This window comes from Mustelus asterias, unplaced genomic scaffold (genome assembly GCF_964213995.1).
Source record: "Mustelus asterias unplaced genomic scaffold, sMusAst1.hap1.1 HAP1_SCAFFOLD_199, whole genome shotgun sequence".
NCBI lineage: Eukaryota > Metazoa > Chordata > Chondrichthyes > Carcharhiniformes > Triakidae > Mustelus > Mustelus asterias.
In genome coordinates this window covers 239,123-259,603 of record NW_027590191.1, presented here as the reverse complement: position 1 = coordinate 259,603, position 20,481 = coordinate 239,123, and the positions used below count along the sequence as shown (strand labels likewise).

The window sequence follows — 20,481 nt, the reverse complement described above, 5'->3', positions numbered from 1 at the left end:
GAAAGCGCTTTCTGACGTCCGCTGGTCGGGAGAGGTTCGAAATAAATGCAAACATTTCATGATCTTCAATCCCAATCCTCTGTTACTGAGCCCAGTCAGTGGGAACAGTCTGTCCCTCCCTGCTCTATCAAACGGCCCTTTGCCCATGTTAGGAGAAGGGATTAACCATGTCACCACAGCAACACTGTGGGGTAAAACAGTTAAATGTACATGTTTAGATTTGTAAACGATACCATCATTTGGTTTTTCTGTGTCAGGTTTGGTGAAAATTGAATTGGCTTCAAATTTGCAGCCAACAAGCTGACACCCTGATTCAGGATACCATGTGGGCTGTAGTTGCCTCAGTCTCTGTGGCGCAATTGGTTAGCGCGTTCGGCTGTTAACCGAAAGGGTGGTGGTTCGATCCCATCCAGGGACGGGTTTTTGCTATTTTTACCCTCTCCATCTGCTTTCATTATCTCTCGGTTTTTGAGTGTCACTGAGGTCCGTGGGCAACACAAGAAAAAACGTATCGTGTGTTTCTGCCTCTACTGTTAGCCGCCGTCAGTTTATTGAACATTTATCTCTAACATATTATTTGTAACAATTTATATATTTCAAATATTATTAAATTCAATGACTGAACTCAAAACTTTAACCCATGTTTGATCTTGAGTTGCCATTTTCCTGCACATTTCCCTTCTTTCTCAGATAGATCAGGAATCTGTCTATCCCAACCTAAAATGTGTTCATTGAGGGAAATACACAGCAAATCGGCAAAGATCAGTGGAATGAGGACTGAGTTAAACTTTCACCAGAATGCTGTTTTTATAATTGCAAAGTCATGAGATTGAGTGCAGGTAGTTCACATTTGAGGCGTTTCAGTTCTTTGAGAGATGAATGCCTGCCGTGTTTTACAAGGTGCGTTTCAATGGATCAGCAATGATGAAATTGGTGGATTTTGGAAATTGAAATTTACACGTGAACAGCTTGTGGGACTATTTCATTTATCATTGCCGTCTTGCGGTGTGTTTTATGTTCTGATAAAACCTGTATTTATAATACAAGCATTAGATTATGGAAATTTTCAGCAGGTTTGGCAGAATCTGTGGACACGCATCGAATTCTAAACTCTTCCATGTGTCACCTGTGTTTCTGCAGTGTACTGATTACTGTGTTCGAAATAACTGACAAAACCTTTTCAAAACAGCTGTCCCATCTCTAAGTGTTATTAAATCTTAAGGAATCACATTATCTCACAGCCATGTGGTATTTACACTTCCCCAATGCTTGAATAATATTCTGCAACTGCCGTCATGGAGAAAGCGATACAATTCAGGACAAATGTTATTTTCTGAATCTTATGTTAGATCAATGACTGTGCCACATGGCTAAGGTTTTCAACCGAATTATAATTCTACAAAACAAGGATTTAAATTGCAATCAGACTGTACGGCTTGCTATTCTAGGCCGGTCACATTGGTCATGAGCAGAGTTTTGTAGGAGTTAACATGTTCACTTCATTGGCTCCACGATTCAAAATAAGGTTGAAACATAATCGAAAATATTATTATTTTTTTAATTTTCCCCGAAATTGAATTAAAGCATTCTTAGAGAGTTTAAAAGATTTAGAATGAAGTTTTAGAAGCATAGAGCAAGACGAAAAGATAGAGTTAGAAGGTATACTGGTCACTGCTTCCAAGAGGTCGCCTCGCTCGGGCGCCATCTTGCATCAATTCTGTAGCGGCATAGAGGTCTGTGAATCTTCAGCTGATGAAGACATTGAAGGTTGAGGTGGAGAGTTGTTGGAATCTAAGTGAATGGAGGGCTGTTGGTATAAGCTGGGAAATTGGGGTTGAGGCTGTGGATCTGACTTGATTCTGTCATGGAGGAGGCTCAATGGTTCATGTGACCCTATTCTACTCCATTGATGCTGTTCATTGGCAATACCAGATACGGCATCAATAGGTTCTGCTGGTACCATTGATGAGCTCAGGGCAGTAATGATGTGGAGTTGCCGGCGCTGGACTGGGGTAGGCACAGTAAATAATCTCACAGCACCAGGTTAAAGTCCAACAGGTTCATTTGGTAGCACAAGCTTTCGAAGCAAGCCTCTTCATCACGTGAGTCACCTGATTCGGACAGTGCTCCGAAAGCTCGTGCTACCAAATAAACCTGTTGGACTTTAACCTGGTGCTGTGAGACTACTGACAGGGCAGTGATAGTAGTTGAAGCGTGTGATCGAATCTCATCACCGTTATATGTCCAGTTCCTTAACTTTATGAAATACCTTTGTTATCGCACAAATTCCAATGGAACGCAAATGTAAATTATTGTTTGCAATTGATGGGTTTGTGGAACCAGTTTCCTTGAATCATTGCATCGCAATGTTTCTGTGGTGTAGTGGTTGTCACATTCGCCTTACACACGAAAGATCCCTGGTTTGATCGCGGCAGAAATACTTTCATCATAAACAGAAAAGGTTGGAAGGTCTAAAGAGACATGACAGCATCTGTGGAGAGAGGAAAGAGCCAAACTTTCAAGTCTGGATGACCCTTCGTCAGAGCTCCGGACTCGAAACGATGGCTCTATTCTCTCTCGACAGCTGCTGTCAGACCTGCTAAGATTTTCCAGCATTTTTCTATTTTTGTTTCAGGTTCCAGCATCCGCAGTATTTTGCCTTCACAAAAAATAACAAAAGCTTTTAATTTCAGAGGGATTCGACTACTGGAATTATTTGCGCGTTTGTCACTAAACATGAACTGACCGACTGAGTATTCCCAGTATTTTCTGATTGTAAAGTGAGGAATCACTGAGCGAAAGGGGGAAAAAAAGGATTTTTGTGATAGGGCACAAAGCAGGATGGATTACATGACACCATGAATGGTGGAAAAGACAACATCGAGGAAGTGATGGTGGAGCCTGGGTGGTCTAGTGGTTCAGAGTCAATGTTTCCATAGCTATGGCCCGGAATTGATGATAAACTGTAAACTAAACAGAGCACTTTGCTCAGCACGGACTGAATTTCTGGAGATGAAAGTATCTGAACATAAAGGAAGAAAGCATAATTTGCTTCAGTTGGTCATAAGATGTTAGAATGACTGTGTGACAATGTCAGTAGCGAAAGTGACTTGAAATGAAGCGGTGGAGACAGAGATGGTTATCAAAGAATTTCAAATCTCTGATATTAGCTTCCCTGGCATGCCGTGGTCAGGTTTCATCGCCATGTTCCACGTTGGAGTACCAGGCAAGTAGCGAATAACTTCTTATTTAACTCTTCATTAAACGAAAGCACGCCTCACAGTGTCTGTTAAGGGAGAAACAAGATCAATCTTCAGCTGTATGAATTGTATTAGAGCCGGAAAAATCAGAGATGTAACAATACAAACTCTGAAGAAGAATGACACGGCAGACATTTATCACAAAAACAACTGACACACATGTCAAATTCTTCCTCTTTCAAGTCTCATCGATTGACGCCTTGTTCTCCACCTCGGATATTTCCACATCCATCAAATATCACCCACCTGAAAATTCAATCTCTTCTTCGCTCCACTGATGATGATACACCAACTCCACGCTGGGCGCAGGAATTGGCTCCATAGCTCAGTGGTTGCATCAGTTGGACAGTTTAAAGTTTATTTATTAGTGCCACAATTAAGCTTACATTAACACCGCAATGAGGTTTCTGTGACAAGTACGTCATCGGCAGAACCGGCACCTTCTCGGGAAAATTGACAGCTAATTTAGCATGGCCAATGTACCTAACCAGCACATCTTTCACTCTGTGGGAATAAGAAGGGGCACCCGCAGGAAACCCACGCAACACGGGGAAAGCATGCAGACTCTGCACAGACAGTAACCAATGCCGGGAATTGAAACCGGGCCCCTGGCGCTGTGAGGCATCAGTGCCACCATGTTGCCCAGAAAGATCTTATCTTGTTCATAAACGGAGAAAGAGCAGACAATGTTTGTAAAGGTGACCTAGTTCTTTTTTAATTGATTAGAAATGGGTGTCGCTGCCGGCCAGCATTTATTGCCCATCCTGGTTGCCCTGGGACAGTTAGGATCAAACACTTTGCTGCAGCTCTGGAATCAATGTAGGCCAAGACGGATAAGGGACGGCAGATTTCCTTCCGTAAAGCACATTACCGAACTCAATGTTTGTTTTTCCGACAATCGACAATGGTTTCATGGTCATCAGTAGATTCTTAATTCCAGATAGTTTTTATTGAAAAACAATTCTACAACGTGCCGTGGCAGGATTCAAAAGCGGGGCCCCATAAAATTGGATGAGTTTCTGGATAAATAATCTCGCGATAATATCACCAGGCCATCGTCTTTCCTAATATAAGCGTTTGTCTTGAGAGATTTGGGTGTGTTTGTACAAGGAACGCAGGAAGATAGCATGGTGGTGCAGCAAACAATAGGAAGGGAATAGCATTTTGGTTTTTATTGCCAACAGATTGCTGTACAAGAATAAAAACACCAATTTACATTTATACAGGGTTTTGTTGGGAGCAAGTGTGAAATATTCGGTGCAGTTCTGATATCCACAATGCTTTTTATTTTAGAAAAAGGCTACCCTTCCAATGGAGACGGTCCACTGGGTAGGTTCCTGTGATGAGAGAGTTCTCCTGGGATGAGAGGCTGTGTAAATTGGGCTGAAATTCCCTGGAGTTTAGAAGACTGAGAGACAATTTTATTGAACCTACAGAATACTGAGAGATTGTTTCCCAGTCTCAGATGAGGACTCATCGGAGAACTGACACACAAACACATCCAGCCAAGACTCTAATTCTTAACTTTAATTGCATATTTGAAATGAATATATATTATACCTTGTGATATGGATGATATGAATATTCATTAAATAAATAATGTTGACAACACCTGACAACAGTCGAGCGGCAACACTTGAGAAATATTTTTATTGTTGCCGCGGTTCACAAGCCGGAACTGCGCGACAATGAATGCTTATGGGGAAAATAAAAGTACAACGACCGCCTCTGGATGGTACTGAGCCACCAAACATTTGCTTAAAGTCGAACGCAATAACGAATTCCGCAATTAAGACGAAGGCACACTATATTAGGGTGTCAACGAGTGCTGTTATATATCCAACCCCAATTCTCTTTTTTAAAAACATAGTCGAGAACTACAACATGACCACATCGTTTACAATACTATGCAAACCCCTTTGACTACTTTACCCCCCACAGTGTTGCAGCGATGTAGGGGTTTCCCGCTTCTCCCAACATGGGAAAGGGCCGTTTGATAGAGCAGAAAGAGACAAACTGTTTCTATTGACGATTGTCAGTAACCAAAAATTGGGACTGAAGGTAATTTATGAAAGACAGAATTGTATTTCTGTGACGCCTTTCCCGGTTGGTGGACGTCACAATGCGCTTTGCAGCCAAAGAAAGACAGTCACAATTAGAAATAAGACAAAGATAAGGAAGGGGGCACTCGGATTTGAACCGAGGGCCGTTTGATCTGCAGTCAAACGCTCTACCACTGAGCTACACCCCCTCAGCTGTGAACTGACGCTCGGGATCCAGCATAGTCTTATTAAGTGGTGGAGGGGGTTCCAGTGGTCAGACTGCATCACGCTTTGTCTCAGAGTTACTGGTTTCTGAGTGAAGTCGGAGAGCTCAGCGTTTAAGTTAGCGAGATGTTTTCTTGTGATTTGGCTGAGATTTGGATCCAGGTCTGGGAGATGTTTGTGTCAATCTAACCGATAAAATCAACTCCATTGTCACACAGATTTGAACTTGTATCCCCATCTCCATTGGCAGCGCTTTGCAGCCTATCACTGTCCTTCACAATCTGTGTTTGTTCTTGAACTGTTGCCCATGTGACATTTCCAATTCGGACACAAATATAGATCTAACTCCACTGCTTCTGACAGAGCTGTTTTCGACCAGGAAACGACTCAGGTTTGTTAAATGGATTGTAAAAAACTTTAAATCCTGGCATATCGAAGCCGATATATGACCCTGAAAGCGCCAAATCCTAAGCACTGGACCACCAGGATTTCATTCTCCTGGTTCTCCCATAGACTGGATACAGGAATATGCACAGTGCCAATTATTCACAGTCGCATTCTCCTTCCTGTCTTGTGCACGTTGTTCAGCTTTGAAATTATTCATTTTTTTCACATTAGCTTCCAGTGTGATGAAAGCAGAGCAGTGATAAGCGGAAGTTTTTCAACAGATTTACCACAATAAGGTTTATAGCAAACATTACTCTTTGAATGTGGTGAGCTACAATGAAATTTAATGCAGTAGAAGGTAAGTCACTCATTCTGACAGTAGGTACCAGCAATTGCAATGTAAATATGATGTCGGGATACCGGCGTTGGACTGGGGTGGGCACAATAAGAAGTCTCACAGCATCATGTTAAAGTCCAACAGGTTCATTTGCTCCGATAATAAAATCAATTTGCTTCATTTTATCAGCGCCCCGAAAGCTCCTGACTCCAAATAGACTTGGTGTTGTAAGACGTCCGAACGTAAATATGAATTGTTGTGGGTAATTGACAGGATTGTGAAATGGGGTAGATTTTTCCTTCTTCCTGTTCAACCTGCCATAAGTATCGCTCCTGTTTTCGACCAGGAAGTAATACCCACTCTCCTTAATTCATGTGTTGCACGAGAGCAATGAATCATCATTCCCTGACCGGGGATCGAACCCAGACCATTGCAGTGAAAGCAACAAATTCTATCAACGAAACCAACACGGAAATTGAGGTGATCTGAGCATTATTGAGCAATTGTGGGCGTGTGTGATTTGGGAGAAAGGTCACGTGCTCTAGGGTAACCCTTGATGAGTGAAGCCACCGACCTCTTTATCGCTGAGGTTTTTGTGTTCTTGAGAAATCGTCCTCTGGGGCTGATGCAATGAGGCCAGGAGAGTAACTCACTGCACCGTCTGCAATGTGATTGCGGTGCGATTTGCTGAAAGCTGTTAATTTTATAAAAATCATCTTTTTGCGAATTGTAAATGAAATGCCCTTCAGTACCCGGTAAGAATTCGCACAACACCAGGTTAAAGTGCAACAGGTTTGTTTGTAATCACGAGCTTTCGGAGCACAGCTCCTTCATCGCTCACGCTGAGGATTCACCACATTTTTCTGTCTTTGAATGAAAGCAATAGATATCTCGTCAATTCCCCGGTATCCTGAGTGGACGACACTGATTTCCACAGTACACTGCTTTAAATGTTTGTTTTCAAAGTGAAATTAAGTGGTTTGATTCCATGTGAAGGATTTAAACTTACACTCTTCCGGGAAGAAGGTGACATAGTGGTAAAATGAGTGGAGTATGAATCCTGTGGCCCAGGCTCACAGGTCACGAACCCACCGCAGCCTAGAACTGAAACGGAAGTGAAAGCTAGTCTCAGTAATGAAGCTTTGTTTTCTGATTGTCATGAAAACACATCTTGCAGAAGGAAATCTGTCATCCTTCTCCTTTCTGGCCTCCATGGGCCTCCAGAGGAAAGGCAATGTGATAGACTCTTAACTGCCCTCAGAAATGGCCCAGCAAAATACTCAGTTCAGAGGGAAATAGGGATGGACAACAACTGCTGGCATTGACAATGGAATATATATTGCATTCGCAGCATTTTAAGAAATGATTAAATGTCATTTTGTTTCATTTCATATCAAACAGGGTGACATATTCTGGTGTCTTATTATTTAAAACCTCAGCTTTTCAACTGTTCAAACAGGTAAGATTCAGTCAGAGAAAAGTGAACCACTGTGATCCAAAACTAGGAATTGTAGTTGGTGCGAATCCCACCTCAAAACAGAAAATGTTGGAAGCACTCATCGGCTTCGACAGCTTCTGTGGAGAGGGAAAGAGAATGAATGATTCAGGTTGCTGACCTTTGACCCTAACTGGAAAAAAGTAGTGATTTAATGGCTTAGTCAAGAAGTCAGTGAGGGTGGTGAGGTATTGGGGAAGGTATCAGGGTCAAGGGTGGGTACCGGTAGACAGGAAGGTGGGTTCAAGTGTGTCTACTTCAATGCAAGGAGCATCCGGAACAAGGTAGATGAACTTGGGGGCGTGGATTGGTACTTGGGACTACGATGTTGTGGCCATTACGGAGACGTGGGTAGAACAAGGACAGGAATGGTTGTTGGACGTTCCGGGGTATCGATGTTTCACTAAATGTAGGGAAGCTGGTAAAAGAGGTGGAGGATTGGCATTGTTAATCAAGGATAGTTTAACGGCTGCGGAAAGGCACTTCAAGGGGGATCTGAACACTGAGGTAATATGGGCTGAGGTTAGAAATAGGAAAGGAGCGGTCACGTTGTTAGGAGTTTACTATAGGCCCCCAAATAGTAATAGAGATGTGGAGGAAGAAATTGCTAAGCAGATTATGGATATGTGTGGGGGTCACAGGGTAGTTGTCATGGGGGACTTTAACTTTCCAAATATTGATTGGAACCTTGGTAGGTCAAATAGTTCGGATGGGGCAGTTTTTGTGCAGTGTGTGCAGGAGGGTTTCCTGACACAATATGTGGATAGGCCGACAAGAGGTGAGGCCACATTGGATTTGGTACTGGGAAATGAACCGGGCCAAGTGTTAGATTTGGTTGTGGGAGAGCACTTTGGAGATAGTGACCACAATTCGGTGTCTTTTGTTATTGCAATGGAGAGGGATAGGGCCGTACGGCAGGGCAAGGTTTACAATTGGGGGAGAGGGAATTATGATGCGATTAGGCAAGAATTAGGGGGCATACGTTGGGAACAGAAACTGTCAGAGAAAGGAACTAATGAAAAGTGGAACTTTTTCAAGGAACAAATACTGGATGTCCTTGATAGGTATGTCCCTGTCAGGCAGGGAGGAAACGGCCGAGTGAGGGAACCATGGTTCACGAAAGAGGTAAAATGTCTTGTGAAAAGGAAGAGGGAAGCTTATGTAGGGATGAGGAAACAAGGTTCAGAGGGCTCGATTGAGGGTTACAAGTTAGCAAGGAATGAGCTGAAAAAGGGGCTTAGGAGAGCTAGGAGGGAACACGAGAAGTCCTTGGTGGGTCGGATCAAGGAAAACCCCAAGGCTTTTTACTCTTATGTGAGGAATAAAAGAATGACCAGGGTGAGGTTAGGGCCGGTCAAGGACAGTAGTGGGAACTTGTGTATGGAGTCAGTAGAGATAGGCGAGGTGATGAATGAATACTTTTCTTCAGTGTTCACCAAGGAGAGGGGCCATGTTTTTGAGGAAGAGAAGGTGTTACAGGCTAATAGGCTGGAGGAAATAGATGTTCGGAGGGAGGATGTCCTGGCAGTTTTGAATAAACTGAAGGTCGATAAGTCCCCTGGGCCTGATGAAATGTATCCTAGGATTCTTTGGGAGGAAAGGGATGAGATTGCAGAGCCTTTGGCTTTGATCTTTGGGTCCTCGCTGTCCACGGGGATGGTGCCAGAGGACTGGAGAATGACGAATGTTGTTCCTCTGTTTAAGAAAGGGAATAGAAATGACCCTGGTAATTATAGACCGGTTAGTCTTACTTCGGTGGTTGGTAAATTGATGGAAAAGGTCCTTAGAGATGGGATTTACGACCATTTAGAAAGATGCGGATTCATCCGGGATAGTCAGCACGGATTCGTGAAGGGCAAGTCGTGCCTCACAAATTTGATTGAATTTTTTGAGGAGGTAACTAATTGTGTTGATGAAGGTAGGGCAGTTGATGTCATATACATGGATTTAGTAAGGCGTTTGATAAGGTCCCCCATGGTCGGCTTATGATGAAAGTGAGGAGGTGTGGGATAGAGGGAAAGTTAGCCAATTGGATAGTTAACTGGCTGTCTGATCGAAGACAGAGGGTGGTGGTGGATGGAAAATTTTCGGATTGGAGGCAGGTTGCTAGCGGAGGGCCGCAGGGATCAGTGCTTGGTCCTCTGCTCTTTGTGATTTTTATTAATGACTTAGAGGAGGGGGCTGAAGGGTGGATCAGTAAATTTGCTGATGACACCAAGATTGGTGGAGTAGTGGATGAGGTGGAGGGCTGTTGTAGGCTGCAAAGAGACATAGATAGGATGCAAAGCTGGGCTGAAAAATGGCAAATGGAGTTTAACTCTGATAAATGTGAGGTGATTCATTTTGGGAGGCCGAATTTAAATGTGGATTACAGGGTCAAAGGTAGGGTTCTGAAGACTGTGGAGGAACAGAGAGATCTTGGAGTTCATATCCACAGGTCTCTAAAGGTTGCCACTCAATTGGATAGAGCTGTGAATAAGGCCTATAGTGTGTTAGCTTTTATTAACAGGGGATTGGAGTTTAAGAGCCGTGGGGTTATACTGCAACTGTACAGGACCTTGGTGAGACCACATTTGGAATATTGTGTGCAGTTCTGGTCACCTCACTATAAGAAGGATGTGGAAGCGCTGGGAAGAGTGCAGAGGAGATTTACCAGTATGCTGCCTGGTTTGGAGGGTAGGTCTTATGAGGAAAGGTTGAGGGAGCTAGGGCTGTTCTCTCTGGAGCGGAGGAGACTGAGGGGAGACTTAATAGAGGTTTATAAAATGATGAATAGGATAGATAGAGTGAACGTTCAAAGACTATTTCCTCGGGTGGATGGAGCATAAGGGGGCATAACCATAGGGTTCGTGGTGGGAGATACAGGAAGGATATCAGAGGTAGGTTCTTTACGCAGAGAGTGGTTGGGGTATGGAATGGACTGCCTGCAGTGATAGTGGAGTCAGACACTTTAGGAACATTTAAGCGGTTATTGGATAGGTACATGGAGCACACCAGGATGATAGGGAGTGGGATAGCTTGATCTTGGTTTCAGATAAAGCTCGGCACAACATCGTGGGCCAAAGGGCCTGTTCTGAGCTGTATCGTTCTATGTTCTAAACAAGTACAGAGTCAAGGAAAATAGAGAGGAAGAGGAGGAAAGAACAAGCGGTCTTTTGATCGGATGGAAGGCTGGAGTGATTGAATTACACTGAAGCTGATTATTGTTCCCACTGACACAATCTCGCTGATCTGGGTTTAAATCTCATAATAAATGACATCAAAACCTCTCGCTGAGTTCAGCGCTAAACTCCCCGCCTTCCAGTGAACTGGAGGCAGTTTTCAGTCAGAAACGCACAACTGTGAGATAAACAACGCAGAAAGGAGAAAGACTCAGTTTGAGCGGTGACACTTCTGGAGGAACGGAGATCTGGAATTCACCCAGGAATGAGGGAAAGTTTAAAAATCAATGTCGCCCAACGTGGGGCTCGAACCCACGGCCCTGAGATTAAGAGTCTCATGCTCTACCGACTGAGCTAGCCGGGCACATGCACTCGAACCATTTCCATAACCTAAAATGCATGGAGACCAATACGGGTTTTCCATCATTAATTACATTATTCACATCTTCCAATTCTTAGCTTCACCTCTCCCAAATATTCCAAACTCCTCTTACATCATTCTCCTTATTTTTCTTTGTTCTTAATAATTTAGCCGGGGTGGAGGGAACTCAACATTTACACTGTCAAACTGTTTCCCCGTTTCAGACTTTTCAATAAGATCACCTCTGATTATTCTTAACTCCAGAGCGAACAGACTCATCCCACTGATTCTCTCCTCGCAAGAGAAACGCATAAATCAATCCAGTGAACCTCGGTTACACACAGACAGCGAAATAATGGACAGAGCAAGGAGCAAAAGATGTCAACGTAATAAAAACATCGTCAGTGAGTCTGAGGGAAATATATAGAGACAATGAAAAACAGAAATAGCGAGTGGGGTAGACACCCACAACCCACGAATGAATAACAATAATCACACAGCCAGCTGTCTCTACCAACAAACATGGGGTCCTCTAAACTGGTGAACAGAGATAAAGTGAATGGCCACAAGCATATTCACCTTTTAATGTCTTGATTTTCTTGTGTGAGTGTTGTGTTGATAGATTGCCTGCACTGTGTGCTCAGGTTCTCAAACCAAATCCCACGTAAACTAATCCCAACGTTTGCACTGAGAAAACCTATGACTTGTCCAATACGAAACAACAGCTGATTGAGGGATCGAGTCCGGCATGTGAACCCGAGAACGCTCACACGTTTGTAGATGCTTACTCCCCAGGCCCGAGTCATACCCCTCGTCCAACGAGCCGCTGCTGAGGATGTTGTTCAATGAAAATATTTCCATTGACATCCAAAGCTGCTCAGACTTCTGCAGTGAAAGGTGAAAATGCTGGAAAAACTCAGAAAGCCAGACAGCTTGTGTGCACAGGAAAACAAATCTGATATTTTAGCTCCATAACCTTTCATTGGGAACAACTGGGAATTTTTAGAAATGTAGGAAGTTTTAAACAAGTGTTATCCAGCCGCATAACAGGAGGGTTTGAGGCCTCTTGCCGGGTGTAAATCAGGAGAGATTAAATGAGGGAAACAAAGAAATTTAAAGTAATTAAACCACAGAATGGGGCCATTCCTCAGCCCCTTACAGGACTCAGTTGTGGTGTGGATGAAGGGGAAACCTGTGGATGTAATGTATGTAGATTACATTGGAGCCACATTGATGAGTTGGTGGGTTTGAAAAATTGAAATTTACACTTAGGAACATAGAATTAGGAGCAGAAGTGGGCAAATTCAGCGCTTCGAGCCTGAACCAGCATGCAATCAGTTCATGACTGATCTCTCCCTGTTCTCAAATCCACCTCCCTACCTGTTCCAATATCCCCTCATCCCTTTAATTATCAGGAATATATCTGTCTCTTTCTTGAAATCATTTAATGATTCAGACTCAACCGTGCTATACTGCAATGCATTCCACAAATTCACGACCCTCAGTGAGAAGCTCCTCATCTCAGTTTTAAATCTACCACCTCTCAACATATACATTTGACATGGTGTTCCCGATTGCGCATAAGAAAAAGATTTCACTTTCTTCAATCCTATTTAGAATTTTATATACCACGATCACTTCAGCATCTTGTGGGACTACTTGACCTCACTGTCGATTTCATGTCCCAGCAAGCACAATCGGTGTTGTCATTCGCTGAAGCAGTCACTTATGTTCCATCCAAACTGGACACATTAAGGGATATATGGTAAGTCATTTTGAAAAACACAGTTCACCCGTGGCCCTGGGAGTCCAGTGGGTTGTATTCAGTACTCCCCAGTGTTGTTTGTTTTCAATTCCCGCTGAGAGAACGATTATTTATAGCTGTCAGCAAACTATTGAAAAATAACGTGATTTACTATCTGATCGAAAGTAGATCTACTAATAGCAGCCGAGTGAGTTTTGCAAGTCTACATCACAGCTGGAAACGTCACATGTGCAACAGGTCAAGAACAAACACAGTAGCAGAAAGATAGTGATAGGCTGCAAAGCGCTGACAATAGAGATGGTGATGGAAGGTAACATTTGGATGGTAAAAAGGTCAGATTTTGGCGTTCACACTGAATTATTCAACTTTTCCCTCACTCTGCAACGAAAATATTTGGAAAAGGTTCTCTCTAGTTTCAAACAGTCGGAAGTGAAATTAATAACTGTAAGTGGAATGTATGCTGTATGTTGTCACTGATTGAAAGTATCACTGGGATGGAAATAGAAGGTTCCATATTGCAACAGAGACTTGCTTGTGGTGAATGTAGTCTGGCCTGGCGCGAAAAATAAAGCAACACATGCAGTGTGTGTAATGCAAGTTGTAAAACAGGCAACAAGCAGCTGATCTGTTGGTTAGAGTTTGACACTTTCACTGCTGTTTCGATTGGTGGTCAGGTAATGGAGATTTGTTGCTCTCATCCAAACCGTAAAAACAAATGTCAGTTATTGCCTTGTGGAACATATTAAACACAATCTCGCTTCCCTGAAGTGAAGACTGAGCAAATTCAACAGGAGGTTTTTTCTTGTCATTTCTGGCAGGATAGTGGGAACCAGACAAGGTTAAGGGCAGTTTAAATGATGCTGGTCCTTCACTGCAGCTCATTCTGTTTCTGACTGGATGTGATTCCTGCTTGTTACAGAGTTCAGGATCAATTGATTCAGTAAAGGAGCAGGCTCAAGCCGACTGATGGACTGTCGCAGCTCCATTGCTGCTAATTTCAATAACGATACCAGTAAAGGACACAGCTGCTTACGTGGTAACGTAGCCGAGTAATCTAAGCCAGTGGCTGAAGGTCCAGTCTCTACGGAGTTGTTGTGTTCGACTGCACCAATGCCAGAATGGGTTTGAGTTTTGGTCCCTGCAGTTGAAGTCCAGCATTTCAGATTGAATGCAAGGGTTTGTGCCGTGTCGTTTTTGGCATGAAGAAAGAGGAGCGACAGAGCAATGTGAACAGGTGTTGAGGTAAAGGAACGAGTGTGGAAGGACTGGAGCAAATTATCGTGGATTCTGGAATCGGAAACAAAAAGAGAAAATGCTGGAAAATCTCACCAGGTCTGGCAGCATCTGTAAGGAGTGAAGAAAGCTGACATTTCGAGACCAGATGACCCTTTGTCAAAGCTGGGAGGAGTGGAGCTGCTCCGATGGAAAATATAAACGGGAACACCGGTTGAATGGCTGTCTGTCGAAATAAACAGCAGGATTGCAAACATTGAGACTGCAGTCCCGGCCCAGGGGATGGATTGGGATTTTCTAACTGAGGTTCAAATCCTATCATGTGCGCTTCCCGTCATTCCTCATTGTGACTTTTTTTTAATTGAAAGTTATTGGAAATGAAGCAATGGGTGCAGAGATGATCAACTCGCTCCATATTTGTCACATCAGCGTCACTGAGGGTCTAGTGATCAGCGTCGGCGCCGTGACGCGGTTTCGATTCCCAGTCTCGGAGTGAATAAATTTTTGTTCATTTCTTCATTCAATAAAAACAGCGTCCGTGAAGGGAACAACAAGCTCAATCTTCCAGCTGGATGAACTTGTATCAGAGCTGGAAAAATCAGAGATGTAACATTAACGATAAACTCTGAAGAAGAACCACATGTCACACACAACATACATGTCAAGTTCATACACAATACACATGTCAAATCATGTCACTTTCAACTTCTGTCTTTTAACTTCCGGCTCTCCACCTCAGACATTTCCACATTCATCAAAAATCTCCGTCCTCAAACCCCATCCTGGTTCTCAATCCACGGATAATGCTGCACTTAGTGGCAGCTCCTTGCAGCATTTGGCTCCATAGCTCAGTGGTTAGAGCACTGGTCTTGTAAACCAGGGGTCGCGAGTTCAATTCTCGCTGGAGCCGACGGGCAAAGTTTAGCTGATAGAAGCTGTAGGAAAGGGGAAGAGAGTCGAAAAGTCAAACAAGAGCTAAGTCGAGGTTCAGATCGGGTGTGATTTTGGAAAGCGAAAAGATATGTCCTTCTTCGTAAAAAAATCGAAAGAGCAGGACATATTTGAAGAGCTAAAATAGGTTAGTGTCGATATTGAGAATAGAATAGATGCATTTGTACAAGGAATGCATAAAGCTGGCATGGAGGTGCAGGCAATGATTGGAAGGAAACTTGCTTTTTAGTCTTTATTGACGGCAGACTGGAGTCCAAGTATAACGAGGTGTTGCTGCAGTTGTACAGGGTTTTGTTGAGACCACGTTGAATATTCTGTGCAGATATGATATTCACATTTAATAAAGGGTTTATTTGCATTGGAAACGGTGCAGATAAGGTTCAGCAGATGATCCCTGGGATGAGGGAGTTGTCGTATGATGAGAGGCTGAGGAAATTGGGCTGAAAGTCTCTGGAGTTTGGAGGAATGAGAGGCGATTTCATTAAACCTACACAAGTCTGATTGGGTTTGACAGGGTGGAGGCTGAGAGATTTCTTCTGCTTGTCGGGAAATCTAACCCACGGCAGTACAGTCTCAGGAAAATGGGCTGATCATTTCGGCCTAAGATAAGGCGAAATTACTTCACTGAAATGGTTGTGAATCTTTGAAATTCCCTCTGCCAGACAGTTATGGAAGCTCCATCATCGAATACATTTAAGGTTGGGATAGACAGGTTTCTGGCCTCTCGGGGAATTCAGGGATATGGGGAGCTGGTGAAAAACTGAGTTGTACCCCAAGATCAGCCATAACAAGCTATTTTATTCAAATAACCAAGAACTTTAAGGAAACAAGTAAAACATGTTAATTAAGGTACTGCCCTTCATTGACTGGAAAGTGCTTTGTGACGTCCGCTGGTCGGGATAGGTTCTATATAAATGCAAATATTTCATGATCTTCAATCCTCGTCCTCTGTTACTGAGCCCAATCAGTGGGAACAGTCTGTTCAATCAAACGGCTGTTTTCCATGTTAGAAGGGATGAACCATTACACCACAACAACACTGTGGGGTAAAATAATAAAATATACATGTTTAGATTTGTAAACGATGCCATCATTTGGTCTTTCTGTGTCAGGTTTGGTGAAAATTGAATTGGCGTCTAACTTGCAGCCAACACGCTGTCACCCTGATTTAGGATGCCATGTAAGCTTCATTTTCGTCAGTGTCTGTGGTGCAATTGGTTAGCGCGTTCGGCTGTTAACCGAAAAGTTGATGGTTCGAGACCATCTAGGGACGGGGCTTTCACTTTTTTTTCTCTCCATCTGCTTTCATTGTCTCTCGGTTTTTGAGTGTCACTGAGTCCTTGGGCAACACTAAAAAAAAACTTATCGTGTGTTTCTGCCTCTACTGTTAGCCGACGTTAGTTTATTGAACATTTATCTCCAACATCTTATTTGTAACAATTTATATATTTCAAATATTATTAAACTCAATAACTGAACTCGAAACTTTAACCCATGTTTTATCTTGGGTTTCCATTTTCCTGAACACTCCCCTTCTTTCTCAGATTTCTCAGGAATCCGTCTGTCGCAACCTGAAATGTGTTCAATAAGGAAAATACACAGCAAGTCGGCAAAGATCAGTGGAATGAGGACTGAGTTAAACTTTCACCAGAATGCTGTTTTTATAATTGCAAAGTCCTGAGATTTAGAGCAGATAGTGCACATGGAAAAGGGTTGTTTGATAGAGCAGATAGGGACACACTGTTTCCACTGACGAGGGTCAGTAACCAAAGGATTGGGATTAAAGATAATTAATGAAAGACCGACTTGTATTTATGTCGCGCCTTTCCCGGTTGCTGGACGTCACAACGCGCTGTGCAGCCAATGGAAGACAGTTCCAATTGAAAAAAAAAGGATCAGCTTGACAAGGAAGAGTGCATTCGGATTTGAACAGAGGACCTCTTGATCTCCAGTCAAATGCGCTACCGCTGAGCTACACCCCCTCAGTCGCCAGCTGGTTCACGGGATCCAGCATATTCTTATTAAGTGTGGAGGGGGATCGAGTGGTCAGACTGCATCCCGCTTTGTCTCAGAGTTACTGGTTTCTGAGTGAAGTCGGAGAGCTTAGTGTTTAAGTTAGCGAGATGTTTTCTTGTGATTTGGCTGAGATTTGGATCCAGGTCGAGGAGATATTTGTGTCAACCTAATCGATAAAATCTACCCCATTGTCATACAGATTTGTATCCCCATCTCTATTGGCAGCGCTTTGCAGCCTATCACGGCCGTTCACTATCTGTGTTTATTCTTAAACTGTTGCCCGTGTGACATTTCCAATTCAGACACAGAATTATAGATCTAACTGCACTGCTTCTGACAGAGCTGTTTTCGATCAGGAAGCAATTCAGGTTTGTTGAACGGATTATGAAAAACTTTAAATCTTAGCATATCGAAGCCGATCTATGACTCTGAAAGCGCCGAATCCTAACCACTGGACCACCAGAATTTCATCTTCCTGATTCTCCCAGAAACTGAGTACAGGAACATGCACAGTGCCAATTACTCACGGTTGCACTCACCTTCCAATCTTGTGCACGTTGTTCAGCTTTGAAGTTGTTCATATTTTCACATTAGCTTCCAGTGTGATGAAAGCGGAGCTGTGATAAGCTGAATCGTTTCAACAGATTTACTACAATAAGGTTTATAACAAACATTACTCTTTGAATGTGGTGAGCTACAGTGAAATTTAATGCAGCAGAAGGTAGCTCACTCATTTTGACAGGGGGTGCCAGCAATTGCAATGTAAATATGATGTCGAGATACGGACGTTGGACTGGGATGGGCACAATAAGAAGACTCACAGCATCATGTTATAGTCCAACTCGTTCAATTGCTCCGATAAAATAAATTTGCTTCATTTTATTAGCGCCCCAAAAGCTCTTGATTCCAAATCGATCCGGTGTTGTGAGACTTCTTAATGTAAATATTAATTGTTGTGGGTAATTGACAGGATTATGGATTGGGGCAGATTTTTCCTCCCTGCTGTTCAACCTGCCACAAGTATCGCTCCCGATTTGGATCAGGAAGTAATACCCACTCTCCTTAATTCATGTGGTGCACGAGAGCAATGAATCATCATTCCCTGACCGGGAATTGAACCCAGACGATGGCACTGAAGGCGGCGAATTCTAACGACTAGACCAACAAGGAAATTGAGGTGGCCGGAGCATTATTGAGCAAGTGTGCGTGCGTGGGTGTGTGCGTGCATGCATGTGTGCGTGTGGTTTAGGAGAAAGGTATCGTGCTCTCGGTCAATCGCTGATGAATGAAGCCGTCGACCTCTTTATCGCTGAGCTTTTTGTGTTCTTGAGCAATCGTCCTCTGGAGCTGATGCAATGAGGCCAGGAGAGTAACTCACTGCACAGTCTGCAATGTGATTGCGGTGCGATTTGCTGAAAGCTGTTAATTTTATAAAAATCATCTTTTTGCGAATTGTAAATCAAATGCCCTTCAGTGCCCGGTAAGAATTCTCACCAGCTAAAAGTGCAACAGATTTATTTGGAATCTCTAGCTTTCGGAGCGCAGCTCCTTCATCACTCACACTGAGCATTCACCACATTTTTCTGTCTTTGAATGAACGCAATCGATATCTCATCAATTCCCCGGTATCCTGAGTCGCTGACACTGATTTCCACAGTACACTGCTTTAAATCTTATTTTTTCAATGTGAAATTAAGCGGTTTGTTCCATGTGAAGGATTTACACTTATACCCTTCGGGGATGATGGTGACGTAGTGGTAAAATCAGTGGAGTATGGGTCCTGTGGCCCAGGCTCACAGGTCCCGATCCCACCACAATCTAGAACTGAAACGGAAGTGAAAGCTCGTCTCATTAATGAAGCTTGTTTTCTGATTGTCATGAAAACTCATCTGGACCTTTTGCAGAAGGAAATCTGCCATCCTTCACCTTTCGTATCCATTGGACTCCAAACCCAAGGCAATGTGATTGACTCTTAACTGCCCTCTGAAATGGCCCAGCAAAATACTCAGTTCAGTGGGAAATCGGGGTGAATAACAAATGCTGGCATTGACAATGAAATATATATTGCATTCGCAGCATTTTATGAAATGATTAATTCTCATTTTGTTTCATTTCATGTCAAATAGGGTGACATATTCTGGTGTCTCATTATTTAAAACCGCAGCCCTTTAACTGTTCAAACAGGTAAGATTCAGTCAGAGAAAAGTGATCCACTGTGATCCCAAACAAGGTATTGTAGTTGCTGCAAATCCCACCTCAAAACAGAAAATCTTAGAAGCACGCATCAGCTTCAACAGCTTCTGTGGAGAGGGAAAGAGAGTGAATGATTCAGGTTGCTGATCTTTGACCCTAACTGGAAGAAATTGGTGATTTAATGGTTTACAAACACGCACAGAATCAAGGAAAATAGAGAGGGAGAGGAGGAAAGGACAAACGGTATTTTGATCGGATGGAAGGCTGGAGTGATTGAATTACAATGGAGATGATTATTGTTCCCACTGACACAATCGCGCCGATCTGGTTTTGAATCTCACAATAAATGAGAACAAAACCTCTCGCTGAGTTCAGCGCTAAACTCCCCGCCTTCCAGTGAACAGGAGGCAGTTTTCAGTCACAAACCCACAACTGTGAGATAAACAACGTCGAAAGGAGAAAGACTCAGTTTGAGCGGTGACACTTCTGGAGGAACGAAGATCGGGAATTCACCCAAGAATGGGGAAAATGACGCCCAACGTGAGGCTCGAACCCACAGTCCTGTCATTAAGAGTCATATGCTCTACCGACTGAGCTCGCCAAGCACATGGATCAGGTTGGTTTCCATAACCTAAAATGTATGGAGACAAAAATTGTTTTTCCAACTGGTGTCGATGCTTGCTCTGACTTCAAAGTTTACAATGAATCGACCTACAGAATCCTCAAGGTTCCTATCCCTTCCTCTCAATCATCAATTACATCATTCACATCTTGCAATGCTCAGCTTCACCTCTCCCAAACATTCCAAAATCCTCTTAAACAATTCACCTTTTTTTTTGTTCATAATAAACTAGCCAGGGTTGGGGGGAACAGCCTCTCAGCATGTACACTGTCAAACTGTTTCCCAGTTTCAGACTTTTCAATAAGATCACCTCTGATTATTCTAAACTCCAGAGCGAACATACTCATCCCACTGAATCTCTGCTACCAGGAGAAACGCAGAAATCAATTCAGTGAAGCTCGGATGCACAGAGACAGCGAATGAATGAAGACAG

General features: G+C 43.2%; 5 non-coding genes across 5 annotated transcripts; 3 read left to right on the top strand and 2 right to left on the bottom strand.

The window, feature by feature from the left end:
• Positions 1–344: 344 nt before the first annotated feature.
• On the top strand, positions 345–418 carry trnan-guu (transfer RNA asparagine (anticodon GUU)). Its single transcript has one exon. It is a non-coding gene; the product is annotated as a tRNA-Asn (tRNA).
• Positions 419–5,439: 5,021 nt separating this feature from the next.
• Positions 5,440–5,511, bottom strand: trnac-gca (transfer RNA cysteine (anticodon GCA)). The gene has a single exon. It is a non-coding gene; the product is annotated as a tRNA-Cys (tRNA).
• A 5,687-nt stretch (positions 5,512–11,198) lies between these two features.
• trnak-cuu (transfer RNA lysine (anticodon CUU)) lies at positions 11,199–11,271 on the bottom strand. Its single transcript has one exon. It is a non-coding gene; the product is annotated as a tRNA-Lys (tRNA).
• A 3,832-nt stretch (positions 11,272–15,103) lies between these two features.
• On the top strand, positions 15,104–15,176 carry trnat-ugu (transfer RNA threonine (anticodon UGU)). Its single transcript has one exon. It is a non-coding gene; the product is annotated as a tRNA-Thr (tRNA).
• A 1,240-nt stretch (positions 15,177–16,416) lies between these two features.
• On the top strand, positions 16,417–16,490 carry trnan-guu (transfer RNA asparagine (anticodon GUU)). The gene has a single exon. It is a non-coding gene; the product is annotated as a tRNA-Asn (tRNA).
• Positions 16,491–20,481: the final 3,991 nt, after the last annotated feature.